At 46.0% G+C, this 18422-nt stretch overlaps 1 protein-coding gene and 1 long non-coding RNA gene across 7 annotated transcripts in view; one reads left to right on the top strand and one right to left on the bottom strand.

The window, feature by feature from the left end:
* Window positions 1-18422, top strand: part of LOC143357013 (uncharacterized) — a 410515-nt gene that overhangs the window by 349089 nt on the left and 43004 nt on the right. The gene's annotated exons all lie outside the window — the stretch shown is intronic.
* LOC143357065 (uncharacterized) overlaps window positions 3716-18422 on the bottom strand; it is a 43793-nt gene continuing 29086 nt past the window's right edge. Inside the window, exon 3 of the long non-coding RNA XR_013082756.1 lies at window positions 3716-3906. This is a non-coding gene — a long non-coding RNA (uncharacterized LOC143357065). The remainder of the gene's footprint in view (window positions 3907-18422) is intronic.

Genomic DNA, 18422 nt, shown 5'->3' on the forward strand with positions numbered 1-18422 from the left:
GTATGGCTTTAAATTACAAAATAGTTAAAAGAAATTTTTTATTTACTTATTTATTTGAGGATAAAAATGATAAAATTGCATTAATCTCTGCTTGTAATAGTTTCGCTTCTCGTGAATTAATGTTCTGTCAAGTGTGTCAAAAGTTTCCGCGGTTCATTAATTATACTGTAGCAATTAATAAGGTTTTTATTTCAACCAGCCAGATTCTTTTAAAGCGTCGAATTGAAATTCCTCCGTACTCTCGGTAATTAATCTATTAATGAAACCGGCAATATTGAAACTAACAATATCATTATGCTAGTTTGCCGAGCTTTACGATCGTTAATGTTAATTCAGGAGAAGTTAGAACCCAATTGCCGGGAAACTAACTCTGTCAGAGAGTCGGACTGGTACTGAACACCTGGCGTAATTAACTTTGCTCGATTTTATACCCCGTGCACGACCAATTACAGGGGGATTAAACCGATATTGGCCTATCCTGGGTTTCCTTGCCCCCGGTTATCTTCATCTTACTAATTGGACGTTAACACATTTCCAGTTTCCGTGGCGTTCACTGCGATACCATAAAACCGGTGGTCTAGGTCAGGCTCTGGAAACCAGTCGGTCGTCTTGCGGACTCGCAAATCGTCCGACGTTACTTCATCATGCGAAAAAATGATCGACGACCACGGACATTTACGCGAAACAAAAATTTCCGGAAACAGAAATGTTTCCAGTTTTTCCATAATTTCTTAAAGTTTGCAGCGTAATCGTCACGGTAGTGCCTCAATTCCTCTAAAAAATTCGGCTAATTTTTCGATAAAAATCCCGAGAATACTAAATAAGTACTATTTACGAAAAATAATGTAAAATTTCTTTCATCGGAGGTCTCAGTATTTTTCCATCAAAAGCAACGGAGATTCCATTTAATTTCCCACTCGGGCATTTTACGTTAGCACAAAAATCCGCGCTAATTGAATCGAAAGCAACGTCTCACCTGGGTGAACCGTTCAGAGAAGGGAAAAAGAAAATCAGGATGGACGACAGGCGGGTTCAAGTACGTCCGGCGATTGAAGGGCGATGGTCTCGGGTTTTAACAAACAGTCGGTGTAGTCTCGTCCCACTTCGGGCCATCGATTAACCCAGATATCCGTCGATGTACGGGTGCGTCTCATTTTTCGCGTTACGCCCACGCGTGTCGTTGTTCACGCTGCTCGTCGGTGAACGTAAGTGAACGGCGAGCAAACGGGCGTGAACCCGCATTCTTGCCGGTGTGCACGTGCACGGGCACGCATTAATGGGATAATTCTTCTCGTTCTGCCACTTCTTGATTGGCCGACTCGCGGAATCTCGTTCCTGAGCCTGCGACGCTTCCTTGTTCGGCTTGCGATCTTCTTTTTCCGATTTATGCGAGTCCTAACTGGTCCGAGGACATTTGTCCGCGTTTGCATCCTCGGGGGATCGAGAAAGGTGCGAGAACAGCCGAGAATATATTTTAGGGTAGTTTACTGGGATTTTGGAAATTTGATGAAATGAATTTATATTTCAGTAATGTAGGAAAAGTTGGCTGATGTTTTAGTTTGGTCAAGGATTAAAGCACTGTATGTTTTGGCTAGGATTTCGTGCTGTGTACAATTTTGAAAATTGTTGTACTCTGTTTGAAGGTATAAATTTTACTTTCTTAGCCATCAATGCCAATGGATCAATTATAATGAAATTTGTGCTCTCTATAAATTTTTTGAGACATTCATACGCTAATGAATAGACAGTTAACGTTTATGACCAGTAAATCAAACTGAAACTGAAGACTGCCTCGTTAAACTTTCTACGTGTTTAATTTTTTAAGGATGTTTACAGCACATTTGAAATGCATAAAATCAAGATGCACATAAAAATTGACCTGCTTTGCATTTGATCGCCGGCATCGAGTGGATTTAATTAAGGCTTTCCCATGTTTGGCGACACTAATGCACGACCGTCTGCATTCCACCGTGCCAAACATTTCGTTTGGAATGTTCCTAAATAGTTGAGGCGGTTTTTTTTTTGTCAGTTAATTAATATTACCGCGTTAATATTAGAAGAAATAGCGTTGAATAGTGACGTTGATGTCCGTAACAATACAATTATCCACGGTATAATAGAACAGGCTACACGAGTGGTTCGGTGATTTCAACGCTTGGGTGGCAGCGACCCCGCACCCGAAGCGTTAAACCTCCGCATTAATGAATTCCTTAAGGAAACACGAGCACGTGGAAGACAATTGAAAGCCGTCCGGTTTACGTAAGTTCTCTATTACTTCCATATTTGTTCAAACATAATAAAGAAATACGAGACGAAAGCTAACGAAACGGTTGCGTAAGGCGCCGAACAAGAATCGCTTTAGTGATGTAATAATAGTAAGTGTAATCCAGATTTTGATCGCCGCACTGAGAAATAAAACCCTCCTTTTTTCACCTAAATTACCATAATAATGCGCTTCAAACATTGCATAAGCTGAGCCGTCCAATTTTCTATCGAACAAGAACAATTTCAACTCATTAAACTTTTCCCACAAGAATCAACTGAATATTTGCTTGAACCTCAATTTGAAAAAATATTAAGTTAGAGGCGTAGACCGAGAAAATGTTGTAGTTTCGGTTTTGTTAAATAAATTGTTTTAAATTTTCGGAACAAACGGATTGTCGCAATAAATATTGCCAGTTTCTCCAAGTTTTCCTTTCCCAACGTTGCGACACGATCAATTGCAACCTTTCCACGGGAGTCGCGATACTAATCGTTCAAGGTGCTCGCATTACTTACCCCCTGCCTTCGCAATCTCGCGTGCGAATCGGCAAAATGGCTGACATTAGCCGGAGCGACATAAATAAGTCCGTAAGAAAAAAAAAGGAATATCGAGAGGCGAAATTGTCCGAGATCTTCGAGGCAGATACTCGAGCGTGTCCCCCATAGATCGATCGTAATGGCTCCGATCGGATCGATGGTTTCCTCGAATCCGCGAGTGACGATCGTAAGACAATGGATTTAAATAGCTGCAAATGGCCGGAGATCGGAATCGATAATATAAGATAGAAATAAAATAACAAACCGTGGCGAACCATTTTGTTTCTCTTGCGAGACCGGAGCATTATAAAAATCGCGTCTAAATTATTAACTACAGCTGCTCAGACGTTCGATAAAATTTTGTTCGATCGGTCTGTTGCAAAATAAAGTGTGCATCTTCTCTTAGAAAATCTGAGACACGCGAAATAATTTACACTGAACTATCCAATAAAATAATTCATTGGTACCTTTTACTGGAAGAAGAAACATCGACCAGTCGTTAACAAAAATTGTTTAAACAATTCTCGCAAGCAGGTAGCAGTCTAATTAATAACTGTTGCTGTTCTCAGGGATTAGGGAGTGCCCGAGGACTTTGTAAAGGGAGATGATGAAAATTTTAAATGGTTCCTGGTTCGGGTGGCCATTTTAGGACACTGCGGGTCGCCGGGACCAATCTATAGGTTGGCTTGAAAAATCTCCGACGCCTGTCGCGAGTTATGTACGTGATCTACATGAAAAATGAATGGGACTTATGCGCCATTACACGGCGAGTACCTGTGCCGCGTAGGAATGAGTGGAAAACGTAACTGTACCTTAATATCTTTCGGCGAGATGTCATCGCTGGGAACGTGACTTTAAGCTGAGGTCTTCGTCATCGACGCCTACCAGGTTCTTTGGGTTTCTAGAGCAACGGCCGGCCATTTTTCTTGGCCAGAAAAATTCCGTAGAAACAGTTCTTCGAGACCTACAATCTCGACTGCAATATTCCACGGGAAAATATTTACAACATTCTCTTTATCTTCGTCATCTTTGTGCCCTCGAGCGCGGGGCCTTGGAATCTTCTTTGTATCTCGCAGTAAAAGGATCTCGAAATCTCCGTGCTCCCACCTACGCGAAAAACAACTGTATCATATTATGTCCTATTCGATACAGAATTTGTATGTAACATTTTTTTATATTGTTGCAAATAACGGATATATTGAAGCTGTTCCATGTAGTATATAAATTGGAAAAATTTGTATGGATTTGATAAAATACAAGATTCTTCTGATTTTAGATTTAATTGGAATTGGAAACAGTAAAAATCAGAAGAAGAAACAGTGTCACAATGTCGACTATATTTTTCTAATCACTGATTTTGCAACCTCGACTTTTCATTCACTCCACAATCCGATTGCACAAGCAACATCCAGCTAATTTGTTCACCTACGAACGTCACGACCTAACGCAACATTTGTTCATAATTTTGCGTTATGAATACCGTGTCGATTTTAATATTTATGCTGGGTTGTCCGCTGGTTTTAGCGACACGAGATTTTATATTTGGCAACGGGGGTACGTGATGCGAATTTTAGGACCGTGGATTGTTTACGATGATATAAAAGCATCCGGGTAGCAGATGTAAATACGCTTTGATACGAATTTTCAATGCTAAGAAATTTTTCAGTTCGTACACGTTTGCACGTGAATAACCGTGAAGTTATGAGCGACGGTGGTTTCACTTAGAATCTGTTTTCATCTTCCGTCGTTTGGTGTAATAGTAGTATGAAAACGATCGATTCGGTTCAGCGCGGAGTTCAATAATTGGCCTTAATTTATCGACATACTTTTGCACGCTATCTCCAGCCGTTCGCTAGACTATCATTCGTGCGAGACTGGGTTTCATGCACCTCCGAGAAATTAACGTTCACTGTCAGCGATTTCGATAAAAAAAACTCCAGCACCTCGAATCGTTGCACTGGAATTTTCCATACCTTGTCAAATTTCTATATTCGATCGCTGGGAAACGACACAGAGAAAATTAAAACAATTTAGTTTATCTCCCTGGAGTCCAAAAGTAATAAAATTCAAGAAATTCAATTCAGCCACATAGTATATAAAGATAAAAACTTATTTTTAAATCTGGGCGAGAGATTATGTCATTTCTGTACGAGAGATGCGAATGGCAACGTGTAAAACTGGGATATACGTTTTATGTAAATTCTTGCTACAGAGCTAGCTTACGTGACAGGGAGATTCGATTTTCTCGAGTTTTTATCGAGCGCTCCGCAATTTGCTAAAAAAATGTATAAATCACGTTCGCAGACAGCGACTTACGCAAATAGTCCACATTCCTCCGTTCACTGCCCCGAAGATATTCGACTCACGTTCGGCGTAAAACGCTTATTATTATCTCTCGCTGCCTTTCTCAATGGTACTTCGCGAACGTCAGTTCTCGAACAAAAACGAAGAGTTAACTGGCTCGTGAAATCCTCAGGGGCGGGGGGGACCGGGTGGGTGACGAAAAGGGGATTGTCATTCGGTGGATCAAGGCTGTCGTCTCCGTTTTATTTACAACAGTGACGCAAACCACGTCGGAAAGAGCCTCGAATTTGGCATACAATGGACGACTACCGTCGCGTCGCGTCGCGTCGCGTCGCCTTGTATTCTCTGTGTTTGCTCGCGAGAAAATCGCTCCGATATTCGTGCCACTGGGTTACTACACTTTCGAGTTCGGCTAAATCGGCCACTGTTCTCTGAAATCGACCACTTTCGTGAAACGACCAAAACGATCCGGCAAACAGATAGACGCAGACGTTTGCGGCGGCAGCCATTGGATTTTCTGCTCTTTTTGACGGTGGACGCCGCGCCGCGAGTTTCGCGGGTCGTTGCTTCCTGTTGCGAGCCGACCGGTCCCGTCCATTTCGATCTTGCACGCCTGTCGTGTAATTAATAACTTCCTCGAACCATCGTCCCGTAATAATACAAGCTCCGAGCTGGCCTGGGTCGGAAATTGGACTCGCAGAAATCGGAGGAGTGGCCCGAGCAATCAGAAAGCGAGGAACACGAGCCGGGCGCCAGCTGGATGACTTTTGATGATCTCGTGACGTGGCGAGATTCACTTACACCGTCTTTCGATTAATTCCAATTTCAGCTAGTTTTAAATTCACCGTTCGCAGTGCTTCGCGACCTTGATAGACACTCTTGCACCCTGTTTCGTCGAGAATCGTACCCCGCATAGCAAACGTCGGCTGGCAGGTTGCTGTCGAGACCCGAGCCTCGATTTCTCCGGAGAAACGTCTGCGGGTGTCGGTGACAACGCGAGAGGACATCACCGCGACACGTCCGATCGTTCTTTTCGTTCTTTCTACCGATCGGACACTCCTTAATCGGCTAACGAGACGACGCTCCGTCCGGATTACCGGCCCGCTTTCATCGCAACTATGCCATTGTGCGTATGCACGAGCATTACATATTCGTTACGCGGACGTCGCGTTACCCTGAAGAGCTAACGAACCCCCGGTTCACTGGACTCCTCCGTACGCGGCCTTGAGTGTGTCCGAATTGAGGCGCTGTACCAGAGCTGCTCGCACGGGCAGCGCATTTCTTGTGCAGAATGCAGAATTTCTGCTTGTGCAGAATGGCGGGCTGAAAGCCACGCCCCTGCGGGTACGAAGCCACGCCCCTACGGGTCCGAGGCCACGCCCCCGCGGGCACGAAGTCCTTTCCCGCTAATAGATACGTTGAGCAGCTCTCCGCTATACTTTAGACACCAATATTGGTAATATTTAATAATATTATATTGTTAATATTAGTGACAATCTTGTCAAATGCCTGCGTAAAATCTTCCAACGTTCTAGTACCTCTTCGGAATTTGACTACGCATTTTTGAAGAGAAAGACCTGTTTCCAAAAAAGAAATAAAAGCAGTAAGTAGAACGATTAAGTAGAACACTAGATAGAAAATTAGATGGTAAATGAATGAAGCTGAAATTGGAGCTCATTTGGAGGAATGTGCTCGAAGGTCCAGCCAAGTAGTTTCCAGCGTTCCTGGAGAAGTATCTCACAGTCAGATAAGGATCCGAGTGGCCCAAGTTCACGGCGAGCTCGCATTTTCTCTGAACCGGCTCGCTTTTATTCGGCCCGCGTCGTCGACTCGACGCGACGCGACGCGACGCGACGCGTCGGTCTCTCGAAAATAAAGGTTGTCCCTCTCTTTACGGGCCCGGATTCCGTGAACCAGCTTTGACATCCAGCTTCGCAAGGACATTGATTCCTTCCTTTCTCTCGCGATCGCAAGCCTCCCGAGCCTTTCTACGCCCGAGCGCAGTCGGCCTGCAACGGATTGCATCGCATGCATCGGCCGATTATGACTCGATCGATGCTCGCTCGCTGATGAGGCGCCACGCAGTTATTGTGGCCGTTCGAAAGGTGTAATGAATTCCGCTGCCTCCATTCTTCTGCAGCTTGCGCGAGCTTCGACTTGTGGGCGTTCCGAGAATGATTAGGCTATCGAGGAAAACGTTCGGTTCGAATTGTTGTTCCTTTATCGGTACTGATCATCCAGAGTGGAATTGATTTAAAAATTAGAAATTGGGGGACAACTCGCACACCGATATTTTTAAATTCCAAGAAACACATTGATGTTCCTCACTATTATTTATTAAGGTTCGCTTTTTCTGATGTTATAAACATCTAACAGCAGGATCTCGGGTTACCAGAGTCACCGGGACAGCGGTAAACTAATATCGAATTGCTACCAAGGGGGGTTCATTAAAAGCCAAGCTTTCACGTCGAGCTGCAGCAGCTGCGGAGTGCACGCGACTGAATGCAACGCGGATGCAGCGTGTTCATCATCTCGGGCCGTGTTATTAGAGTTCCCCGCGCGTCTCCGCGGCTCCCATAAATTATCCGAGCGACGTTGGTCAGCTTTGGTCGCGATCACTTTTCCCACCGATCCACGGAACACGATGGAAAAAGTTTCTAACGCGTCGCACGAGTTTAATTTGCACACAGGACGAAACTAATTTCAGAGCGAATCACTCTCAACCACTATGATCTCTTTCCCTCGCTGCGACCTGTAATTTGTCGTTAATAGACGGCGGATTCTTGTCAAAATAAAAATTGCATTATTTTCAACCTGCAGGAATGAAACATTTCTTCGTAATATTTAGAAGCTGAAAATGCTACAGTCTATTCAAATTCTTTAAATAATTTTACTATTTTTCGTTCCGATCTTTTATGCATTTGTGACGAAAATGGGCGGATCAAATACGAAACATTAGAAATTTATAAAGAATTTAAAAATACTTTTGAATTATTTTCAATTAATTATAATTGTTAGAAAGAAAAATAGTTAATTCTTATTATGCATGCAAGGCATTAATAATTCCTTGCACGAAGTATCTTTATATTAAAGCTTCTTTTAAGATTTTAAAAAGCTACTTCTATGTAAAGTTGATTGTTGAAATTTTTCAAAGTTTGAGCTGCTAAATTCAGATTTGAGGATTCATTCTGATTAGTCGCTTCATCAGGTCCCGCAACGAGAAGCCGGTTACAGTTAGGCCATTCAACATCACTTGATCACCTGCCACGTGTCCCTGGACTGATATATTCCACGTGGATCACGGGAAAAAATGCATAACTGGGCGGAGGATCGAGCACACTTGTCCCGACCTTGCGTCGATCATGGGAGTGACACCGTTCCGTGCGAACGAGATACCTCGGCATCCCAAGGACGAAGGATTCCCATCTGGGATCTTGATATCTACCTAGAAACGATTACGATCGATTTGCTTTTCCACACACTCTCGTCATCTATTATATTTATCCCGATCTCCATCTTGGAAGATCCTAGAACATAGTTCTTCTGTTTTTCACCGAGGAGCAAACTATAACCTGCTCGAACCAGACATAGAAGAAACCTGTTATTTCTTCGGGGAGAGATATATATCGTACGTTGTACTTACTAAAACAGTGTTTTTTTCAAGGTCGAGAACGTCTGCAGTTTCATGTAAGTATGGAGAGTGGAGACCGAAGTGTAGCAATTGAATCGGGATAACGGTCTTCAGGTTTCTCATCCCAGTATATTAATGTTTAATATGGGAGCAGCGGAATTAGAGGGATTGCGTGATACCGAGAATTGTGTTGCATACTGAGGCTACGAGTTTCTTGCATTCAGCAAGCTACAGTGTAATAACTTTGATTGGCGAGTGCCTTCGAATTAAAGTTGAAGAACTTTCGACAACCTCTCCAGAAGCTTGATGAACAGAGGTGTGTAGGAAGAGCTTCGAAAATCGTAGAATATTCTGCAAAGTTTAGGGGTGGCTCCTACTAGTCTACGATTTTATTCTACTGTTTTCAGCAAGCCTGCAACCTTTTAATATTATTAGAAAATTGTATGTTATTAAATTCTCGTTTTTTTGGCACAGGATGCAAGCATGGGATCAAACAATTTGGTACAACCTTATAATTTTCTAATTTCAGAGGATAAAAAAAAATGAAAATAGAGCTGAGTCGTTGCTTGATATTTCGCAGAAAAATCTTGATCCGAACGAACTCCTCGTGGGCAGGGAAAAAATATTAGATCCACTCCAATTTTCTCTGCTTAATAACTGCGCAGCCCCTATCGAATAAACGTACGGAGGGGCTGTCGGAGTCTCTCAGCATCGAGATACCATTGATCCGATCCAAAAGATCAAAGACCACTGCAGCAGTGGGAGAAAACGCACCGAAGGGAGAACACGCTGCAACGATCGACTCGGTACACGGAACCCCAAAAAGGTCAACGGAATCGCAACTGGCGCTCGCTCACTCACACCAGCCGTGCATCGCGAATTCTCACGGTCTCGTTATCACGCAAACATTCCGATTTATTTGCTCCGGCGGTAATTAACGAGCTGGCACGCGTCCATCGTCGCGAAATCACGTGTCGGTGCTGCGTGCTGCAATTAATGGAATCGCGAGCGCACGTGCGTGAACGAATCCGCGAGCGGACACGTGCTGTGCCGGGCGAGATCTGGATCTGCAGGGGACTCTTCTTTTGAAATGGCCGGTGTAAATAAAGGCTCCATGGTGTGTTAGGGTGTCGCCGCACCATTCGAGTCTATCGAAGATTCGTTCAAAAATGTTTTTGCGAATCACGTTTCAAGCACGACGAAATTAACAGAGTCGAAGAGCAAAGAAAATTTTCTCGCTGTGGACGTTTCCACCGAAAAATCGCGGACGTGGAAAGCGTAGGGTATCGGTTGCATCAGAGCCTCAGTTTCACCGTCGTATTAAGATCAGCGAGAGTCGCGGAGGATCCGCGAAAGAAACGCGCGGAACGGCTTCATCGGTCGCGTGTCGCCGCGTTTTTGCTCGACGCGGCGACCGGTGTTCTCTCCGAGGTACACACACACACACACACACAAGAAATCAATGAAGATTTCCGAGCGTGGATGAAATGAACGAGGGAGAGAGCAGAACCAGTCTGTACGCGAGTCTCGTTTCGTCAGGTGTGGCGAGCCGCACGCAAAAACCCGTGAAAACCACGAGGAACAAGAGAGTGTCTCGATAACGGAGGGCGGCCGACACGGGCGAACAGGTACATCCACGTGAAATTTTACACCGGATGCAATCCGAGAAATGGCACAATAGAAAATCCTGTTCCTCTCCCGCTAGCTGGCAAAACCGAGCTGTCGCTCTATTAACGGAGCCATGCGGGACACTTTCATGGTCTCTCTCTCTCTCTCTCTCTTCTTTAGCTTCCTTTTTATCGTCCCTCTTTCTCTCCTTGCTCTCTTTTCACACCCGTCCGATCGATCCTAGGCCATATGGCACCGTACCCGATGCTCGTGGGGTCCCTCGAATGCGATCGCAGAGTCGTCGGAACACACATTTTCGCTCGTTTGAAAGGGATCCCGTGTTGCGAACGGTGCTTGATGAGATTTCGAGTCACTCAGACTGCGCACGGCACTGTGGACTTGCCGAGATCAGGCTGAATGTCGTGGTTTGACGCGTTTGACGAGCACGTTCCCATGGAAATACGCCGAAGTTCGCAATTGGACGAAGAAGTTGAAATGAGATCTCTTGGAGACCGAAAGGTGGAATTCTGAAAGAAAAATAGGCAGAAGTGGATCTAGTTCAAGATAGGTTTCTCTGATTTTAGTGAAGTAGTATAGCGATCATTTCGACCCGTTATCATAGTGATCTGAAAGATCTGAAATTAGTTGAAAGGTTTCCTTTCATTTTCTTTCCTTCTTTACACTTGAGGATAACAATGCTGATCAGCACCGCTGGATAATTGTACGCTACAATGATTCTAAACTGTACTGATACAACGTGCTTAAAACAGTGTGCAAGTGTGTTGAAGACAGAGGTAAATGGTGATTAAAGAAGTGGAGGTTTAAGCCAGCAATGGAAATAATTTGTTGCAGCCTCGCCGAGTGATAATTTTTCAGTCTACGTAAAACTAATTAATGCGAAGAGCGATATCGCTGAAAGAACATGGCAGACGGAGGACGCGTTTCGAAATTGTTGCTGCGCAAAATGGTCTATTTTTAAACCTGGCGTTTAAAACGATGACAAACGGCTCGTGATCGCTGGATGACGTTGCACTCGCGAAAAGATAACGGGCTCGCGCGTTACTACGGTCGCGGTGGGTTCGCATGCCTCGTTTCTCAGACGGTGTTTCGTCGAAAAAGAATCTCTGCGACCCAAACCAACCCAAAACCTAAAGACCAATAGAAAAATGGAGAAGCCTCCAGAGGTCTCCTAATAAACTCGAAAAACTCATTCCAAAAATTTCCACATTTCACGAGGAGTAGTTCCCCGCAAACAAACATGTTACGCGAACGCGTCCGCGGCTAGACCTTTCTGAAGTCGACGAAGGTCGTAAATCTCCGTCCGAATTTTCTTCGTCGTCGCGAAACGCGTTGGACCTTATCACTATTTCTAGGGATAGGGCTGATAAATTGTTTAACGTATAACACTGATTTTGAACATTAAATATAATTCAAACTTTAACAAAATACAATATACAGTACGTGGTTACGGAATGGTTTGTAAAGAATGTAAATGGTAGACGCGCGTGGTCTTGTCCTTTTGCTTTCTACTCTATTTTTTCGGCGGACGCATATTTATACTGATTTTCGTCTTCGCCGGACAGCCAATCAGCGTGATTTTGAGTGTTGATTGGCAGCCTGGGTGACAAAGAAGTTTGCTATGAAATTTGCCAGATGGGCGAAAGATGACCTGGATCATACTAATAAAACCTTAACCCCGGGTATCTCGCAATTTACTCGATTGGTGGGGTCTCCTTTTTATGATTATTGGGGGCTATGGAATGTCTGAAAATTTGCCTGTCATAAATGGATTGTGTCTATAAACTAATGACTTGGAATTACGGTCAGGGCGTGAGGCAGTAAGTTTCTCGCTGGGTTTTTCCGTTGCATTGGCTGCGTAACAAAACAAGACCTTCATCGACCAAGTTTCCTCAAAAAATCAAAATCCGCCAAAAATGAATGAATAATTGTTTCTAAAATCGAAGAAACGTTCGGAAAGTCTTCCGTCAAAAAATTTCGAAACGTACGGACAAATTTGAGCAGCAGAAGAACGCGTCCCCGGCAACCTCCACCAGGCCACCAGGGTGTATCCCCTTGAGCGGATCCCCTATGGTCTCCCCACCCGGTCCGCCCACCCCCGTCAGCCGTCAATATCTCGCAGCGTCGAACAATCGTCGATGCGTGGCTTGTATATGCGAGGGCGACCGGTTCGAGCGGGTTTCCGAAAGGAAAAGGCATTCCAGGCCGTAAAGTGGCGAATCGCGCGCTGATTGGAGGACACGGTGTACGGGCTCGCGCGCGTACGTGTTCTCTCTGCATGGCGGGGCCCCGCTGTTGCGCGGAGATGGTGGTTCTCGAGCGGGGCAGAGGGAGAGAGAGAGAGAGAGAGTGAGGGAATGGTAGAGGAGAGAAGAGAAGAGAGAAATACACGGGGGCCCCGTGGACTGTGGCATAGAGAGATGCCCGTGTCGGCAACGGTGAGAGTTTAGAGGCGAGTGTCGAGTAGACCGCTCGAATGGAACACGGAATCGCGTGTGCTCGCGAGCGCGCCGGCTAGACCGTGTTTCTCTTCTCTCTCGCCTCGGTTCCGTGGACGTCTACGCTCTACGTAGACCGTGTGCCCGTGTGTCTGTGACTCCCGCGTGCCTGTGTTGCATACGAGAGCCGCGGTATCGTGTATCGTATCGTGTGCGCCGTACGAAGCGGGATTAGGAGAGACCCAGCAGTAGGCCACCGGCGCTCGTCGCCTCTGCGTCTCTTTTTCCGGCTCGCGCGGCAAACACCTACCGTCAACCATGGTCCCAGCCCTTCTCGACACCGTCACGTAGACCCTGTTGTCCCTTCTCGTCGATTTTCTATTTTTCTACCTTCGCGATCCCGGCGACGTCGAATGTTCGATTTTCGATCGTCGGGAATTCTTTCCGGTGAACTCTCGTCACGTCAAGGATATCTTGAAGGGATCAAGTGGTGATCCAAAGGATTTGTGATCGTATGTCTGTCTAGTCCTGGGAGAGCCAGTGTCCTGCTGCGTCGAGGGAGCCATTTCATTTCGAATCGACAGTTGTCAGTTGTGTAGGAGTCGAGGGATCAGTTGAAGGATACCTCGAAGGTGTACCTTGAAGGATCGAGTGAAGGTTTAAGGAAGCAACGCGTCTACAGTCCAAGGAAAGGCATAAGTGAAGAATTGAATTTACAGTTGTCACTTAACAGTGATCGAAGGACGCTCGATGGATGTCCCGAAGAATCGAGCGACGATTTATAGGAGCAAAGTGTCTCTAGTCCTGTGACAGTAAAGCGTGCTGCTCCACTTTGGGATTAACTTAATTTTCAATCGACAGTTGTCAGTCGAATAGAAGCAATCGAATAATTAGTCGGAGGATACCTTCGAAGGATATCTTCGAGGATCCAGTCAGAATTGAGAGGACTATCGAGTCCAGTGAGAGCTAAATTGTTCTGCTCCACTTCGAGAGATTGATTAAATTTGCGATCTACAGTTGTCAGCAGTCTTGATTAAAAGGAATCAAAGGATCAGTCAAAGGATACCTTGAAGGCATATCTGGCAGGATCCAGTGAGAATTGGAGCAGGAGTCTCTAGTCCAGTGAGAGCTAAATTGCTCTGCTCCACTTTCGGAGTAATTAAATTTGTAAGTGACACTTGTCACGTGAGTGGAAGGGATCAAAGGACATCTCGAACGATACCTCGGAGGATATTCTGATGTGTCGAGCGACAATTTAAAGGAACTACCCTCTAAAGTGCCCTGCTGTACTCTGGGGATAATTAAATATTCCCGTCAACAATTGTCACTTAACAATTCCTTGGAGGACATCTTGAAGAATCTCCTGAATTACCGAACGAGAATTTGAAGGATCATCGAGTCCTTAATCCAGTGAGATCTAAATTATCCAGCTTCAGAGTAATTTAGTATCGCAGTCGACAGTTGTCACTTCAGAAATAGAAGCGAATGAAAGATCGATCGATCGAAGAATTCCTAAAAAAACCTCTGAAAGGATCTCTTGCAGGAGTCTTCCCTGTTCAAAGGATCGTCGGTCACGACCCAGCACCTCTAGTCCAGCAGAAGCCGAGCCGTTCCGCTCGAAGCAATTGAATTCGTAATCGCATGGAATTGAAACCGTAATCGACAGTTGTCACTCGAGAAGTCGAGGCTCGAGGATCGATCTCGCGTGACGCGCCTGCCGGTCGATCGTGAGCCCGCCGTTAAATCTGCGGAGTCCGGGGCTGGAATTGTCTGGAGTCTCTCCCCCGTGGATCCTGGAGGATAGTGTTCCGAGGAGAGGGTGGATCCTCTCCGCGAGAAAGCATCGAGCGCGAGACTCGCGCGACTATAATTTAGCCGGTCGGTAATCTGAAATCGAGCCAGCCGGGATTACACGATATTAGATGCTGCGTATTGGTTTCACCACGCTTCTCGATCCGTTGCAGGTGAACCGGTCAGCGCGATCGCTGTCTGCTGCGCGCAACAAGCTGCTGAAAAGAGTATTCTTTTATACTTCGGGGGAAAACTGGACACCGGTGGTTTTCTTTTCGAGCGTGATTACCCGACGATCGGCGAGAGTCCGTATCGTTGACGATGATCCCGAGATGCTGCGCTTCTGGGGAGTAACTATAAATTAGCAAGGGATTCTGCCGGAGCAAAGGGAGCATAACAGACCAACGAGTATACCAACGGAAGCTGAGAAGTTGCCGATTACTCGGGAATCTTTGGTTCCAGCTCGTGGGGAGATTGTATCGAGGATTAATTACGTACTGATAGCTGTAATTGGGAAGTCGAGGACCACGTGTGCGTACGCGCGCGTGTGTGTGTGTATGTGTTTGTGTGTACAGAAACAATACTGGAGATTAGTATGGAGTTGCAGTAATTGGAAGTGCAGACTGAAAGTTAATATTTCTGAGAACTTGCATCGAGGCAGGGGACTGATGGAATTTGAATTGAAAGCTGGGTTTCGATGGGGGATTAAAGAGTTGTTGATCGTTTGAATTTTTTATTTGTACATGCTTGCAGTTGGAGGAAATTGACTGCAGAGTTTTGATATTGCAATCTGTTTAGACACGTTCTGAATCAGGACGATAATATTTGTTCGGTATATTTTTAATGCAAAACAGATCGTGACTGTCAATGTATGTTCTAAAATTTGTCTTGATCATATAACAAATATAGAGATCGTATAGAAGCAAACTCAGTTCAAGCTAAGAGGAACAATTCTGCTAAAATACACTCTATAATCAAAAATTTGTAAACACCTTGTGATCGTTCGTATCTATTGAACACACATTTTAATTCATAAAAATAATCACGTGCATTGTAAAATTCAATCTCTTCCAGTCTCGATTGAAACTCTGCTTCACAGAGCAACATTTAAACAAAAAATGAACCTGCTCCAAAATTGACGTTTCAGGTCTGAGCATTCGCATGAATATTCTCGATTCTCGATTCAATGATCAATTAAAACCCCGCTCGAAAATGTAAAGGAGCGGTCCAAACCGAAAATTGAATCGTTCAAACTTTCCAAGTATAGCACACAGTGCAGGATTTTCTAGACCGTAAAATTGAAGAGTGCATGGAAAATTAAGGACCATGAATTCGAAATGTAATCCGACAGAAGCCCGTGCCGGGCCCGGGCTCATGAAGAGCCGGCGTAGGCGATGACGCGCGTGTTCGCGTAGTTATTTCGGATGTACATCATCGAGGAAGATAGTGGGGACGACGGCGGCTGCCGTCTGATCTCCGTCCGTCAGTGCGTCGACGCTGACGGGCCGCGCGAGACGCCGGAGAAACGACGTCCTGACGTAGACGACGTCGACGCAGCCAGCCTGCTCGAAGTCAAGTGTTTCTCGCGCGTGGCCAAGGCTCCGATCTTGAAGCGTGCCTCGTTCGAGGACAAGCTCAAAGACTCGGCACAAACCGTTGAAACCTCGGAGGTCTCGAACCAACCAGTGTCCACAACCAACGAGGACTCGAAGACATCACCTCAGGAGGAACCATCAGAAACCTTGAAAAACAACTCACCTGGGGATAGCGCTGATCCAAAGATTCCTGTCGATCTGCTCGAAGTGGTGGATTGTAGGAGCACCTGCGATGACCAGGGCTTCAAGACCACGGTGAACTTTCAATACAAGGACACTCTGACACGGTCCGTGAATGTGTCGAAGGTCGACAAGGCTAGATGCCTGAGGAGGAGCGTCTCGGCTCCTGGGAACGGCTCGGAGGGCCAGGAGGAGACCAAAGAGGACGAGAGCGAGGACTCGAGGATACGCAAGGATACCAAAGACAACGTCTACGCGAAGAACCCTGCGAAATGTTCAGCCTCGAATAAGGTCGACGCGAAGTACCGCGCGAGGAACAGTCGGGCCCAGGAGTTCAGCACCAAGACGGAGCAGTTGATCGCCAGGAGGAGCAGGCAGGATAATCCGGCGCGGCGCGCTAGAGCGTCCTCGTTCGTGATCGAAAGGAAAAGGCACCGGCAACCGGCGATTACGTCCTCCAGGTCGACGGAGGACCTGTCCAGGTGCCCGCCGAGCGAAAAGACCGAGGAAACGGCCGATGGAATGCGGAATTGCAGCGGCGTCGCCGGCGTCGACGAGGACGAGGGCTGCGTGCTCCTCGGGGTTAGGTCCCTCAACGATGGCCCCCAGCTGACTCTCGTGCCGAGACAGGACGACAGGTGCACCAGGAGGGACAGGGAACGAGCGAGGATACTCAGGAGACGAAGGATCAACGGCAGGTCCGCGTCCGTGCCCAGGGTGAACGTGAGTTGAGATTATACTGATGGGATGGGGGAGAGGACGGGAGGGTCTTTCGAACGTGGTTGGACGCGTTAGGCTCGCTCGAAGGGAAATTGTTGGGGAATTGAATATGTTAAAGAGCCGATGTTAGTGCTGCGGTTGATGGGAAAGTGTTCCCGAGTCGGGACTGAAGTCCTTGGTTGGTTTTCTGAATTGAATTGATAAGTAGACTGCGAACATTATGCGTTTATGATGCAAATGAGTTTGTGCAATTTAAAGCAACCCGACACGTTCGATACCGCACCGTTAACGTTATTTTATATGGAGACCGTATGGGGGTTAGGAACGTGGATATATTATTTCCAATTTATTAAGGTCACTCACAAAGATCCGCAGTCTATTGTTAAGGACAGTTTAAGTGGGCGAATTTTGTGTTAGCATAGAGTACCATATCCTAGCGTTAATTTGAGCCGTCGAAAGTTGGAAAATTCTTTTTATTCCTTCCCATTTTAAAATTCACTCTTAAAATCGCCTATTATTTTTCTCCGAGCTGTCGACCGAGATTTGTGGATTCTTCGACGTGATTTCGAATTTTTCCTCGGACCTAAACGGGTCTGTCACAAAGTACGATCTTCCAGCTTTAATTTGAGCCGTGAACAATGAAAAAACAGCTACGGGAACAGATGTTAGAATTGATTGGAACTCACCCTTGGAAATAGAGTAATATTTCTTCGGGCTTTCGATAACGATAATCGACTACAAACAGCGCACAGCTCGATCGTTAAAAATTCCCTCGTTAACGACAATCTAAGGCACTTGGTATCAGCATGGCCAATCAGCTGGAATGATTGATGCGAGCTCGAATAACAGCCAAAAAAACAAAACAGTCCTCGAGATGAGAGTCTGGCGGGCAACGGATTCTCGTGAAGAGCACGTTCGATTCATTTTCACCCACGTCGAGGGACACGTGAATCGGAGGACACGCGTGTACGTGCAGGGTGTGTGTGGGTGGCTGGCGCACCAGGTAAATTCCTGCTCGGGTCGAGGCACTCGCCAACGCAAATACCCGAAGAGAGGCTTTCGCAACAGTCGATCGGCCCGCATCTAAATACCACGTTGCCGTGTTTCGTTTTCTCTCTTTCCTTCTCGACCACCTTTCCTTCGAACGCCGCGAACCGTGTGGGTGCACCTTTAAGAACACCGCGCGCGATCCTTTAGTATACCTCTGACAGCGGAACCCGAGGGGGGCAACAGGGTGGCACACAGAGATGCATTTTAGCAGGTTGATGCCTCGGCGTGATTTACTCGCGCAATAGAATGCACGATGCAGCCTGAATGGTAGGAACTGCAATATATCGC

Source organism: Halictus rubicundus, chromosome 9 (genome assembly GCF_050948215.1).
Source record: "Halictus rubicundus isolate RS-2024b chromosome 9, iyHalRubi1_principal, whole genome shotgun sequence".
In the NCBI taxonomy this organism is placed as follows: Eukaryota; Metazoa; Arthropoda; class Insecta; order Hymenoptera; family Halictidae; genus Halictus; species Halictus rubicundus.